Source organism: Penaeus vannamei, chromosome 28, assembly GCF_042767895.1.
Source record: "Penaeus vannamei isolate JL-2024 chromosome 28, ASM4276789v1, whole genome shotgun sequence".
NCBI lineage: Eukaryota > Metazoa > Arthropoda > Malacostraca > Decapoda > Penaeidae > Penaeus > Penaeus vannamei.
The window spans coordinates 18,640,541-18,643,040 of record NC_091576.1 but is presented as its reverse complement, the minus strand read 5'-3'; positions in this window follow the sequence as shown (position 1 = coordinate 18,643,040).

Genomic DNA, 2,500 nt, shown 5'->3' with positions numbered 1-2,500 from the left:
TATATATATATATATATATATATATATATACATACATATATATATATATATATATATATATATATATATATATATATATATATATACATATACTTATTTATATATATATATATTTTTTCCCCCGATGTAAGGCAAGTGATGATAGACATAAAACATAACAGCTTATTATTGGTGCTGATGATATCAACCGGTATCAAACAATAGCCGTAGGCGAATATGATGATATTTTTATTCATAGCAAATGTATAAACAGCCATGTTAACATCAACTATACACATCCATATCGGACGCACTAGTGAAACGAAACATGTGGCTTCGTTCTCGACATGCTGACTAACCACTAACTCTCCCTTAGGTTGGTCATATCAACTGCATATTTCGTGGCAATATTTCATCAGTGCTAATATCCGTTATTACAAACTAATGCTGATAATTGTCCACTGTTCGCATCACTTACGAAGGCCGATTCAACACCACAGTGTGACATTACGGTTGCGTTACCACCTGCCACTAGCATACGAGCAAGAGATATACCTTCTTCTCTTTCTAGCCTTGGTATGGTGCCACCTACCACTAGCATACGAGCAAGAGATATACCGTCTTCTCTTGATAGCCTTGGTATGGTGCACCCTCGTCCACAAAGCGTAGACTTTTGAGCAACTCCGCTCGCCCCTCTAAAACTACGTTAGCGGACAATAAATGATGATGGATCAAGATCTCCCTATCTACATTTTGATTCTTATTCTGTGATTTTAAGATCATTATGTGAATTTGAAATAAAACCATGTAATATTGCTCTTTCACTGTATTAAAATCAAGAGTCTGATGACGGAACAATACCTAGTGCTTACGGATTTTTTTCCGTATGTTGTATTTTTCTTTTTTATGACTACAGATGGTTTGATGCAAATGAAAAGTGTTTGAAGCAGTACAGAAATATTTTCCAATGTTCAAATAAAAGAAACAGAAAATGCTGAAACCATTTTTGTATGAACTGATATGATGTGTCAGACTGAACGGCAGTGCAGCAGAAATTTAACACGTCACTTCAGCTGGGTCTTCCAGCTGGGCATGACCAAAGGCAGAGTCGCATTCCCATAGAGTGACTAAACCTTCAGCCCTGCAAAACACACAATATGAAGAGTTGTATACAATTTAGATCAATCAAGTTAACAGGTTCAATGTCGCATTTTCGTGTTTTAAATCTATAAAGAGATGTGGGTGTATTGTATGCTGTATAAAGTTATTAAATTTTTGGCTTAATAATCTACTTATTGTATATTGTTTTCTGCAGTGCAATAAACAAGCAAGTAACGAAGGGAATCCTTTAATCATCAGACACTGACCGTATGCACTGTAAATGGAATCTAATATTCATCCATTTATGATAGTTTATAGTGTATGTATATCCATTTTCTTTATCATCTAATGTTTAGAAAACGACAGCAGTGCTTCTACGAAAATGTAAGACCGAAGTATGAACCATGGCGCTCCCGAGCCGCCCATTGACGGATCATCTTTTTTTACAAAAAAAAAAAAAAAGAAAGAAAAAAAAAGTGTATGCCTGGTTTTTAACCCCATCCCCCCATGTGCAGTTTATACGCTCTTGAAAATTATGAGTATTATGCATGACTCCTAAGCTTATATCTATCCCTTCTCGTTTAGCAGTAGATGGCTGTATGGAGAAACTATTCTGAGGGTTATTTAGAAAATGCGTTGCATCAGCATTTATACCCAGCGCATAAGTGTCATTTTTAAGGTTTAGTTCCATATTAATACTATAATGTTATTATTCTATCGATGGTGCAAACCATTGACGTGCAGTCCAAACATCATAAACGATTATTTGTTTTAACTGGCAACTGTAGCCGAGAATAACTACTAACACGCGTCAGCCATGATAGATAAGGATCCTAATTATTCGCGTTTTTTTTTTTTTTTTTTTTTCTTTTTACATTGTATCAACAGTAATTGTGGCAGGATATTTTGGTAAGCTTAAACCTCTGTAACATGTTTTATGGAGAATATAAATGAAACGTGGGTTTTATAACGTAGATTTTCACAGGGGATGAAAAAACGTAATGCATCTTTCTTACCTAACCACCGCACGTCTTCCAACCATTAACAATTCACTCCCTCCTTCTCACCCTCACATAATCTCGCATCCTCTCGTCCCTCCAAGCAACCATACAATGCACTCCCACCTTCCCAACGCCCTTCCATTTTCTTCCTCTCCTCTACCCAAACCTTCCCTCCATGCCATGCTCCCTTCCCTCTAGACCTGCTCTTTCACTCCTTCTACTTACCCTCCCACCTTCCTTCCCTCCCAACCACCTATCCATTTAACCTCCCCTAGCACTGTCCTCATCTTCCTATCCTCACCAGTCTTTCCTCTTTTCCAACTCCCTATCCGAGCCCTTCCTTATCTACCTTTCCTTTCAACCTTCGTTCTCAACTCCTAGCCACCTGCCCTCCTCTCTCATCCACCCATTTCTTTCAA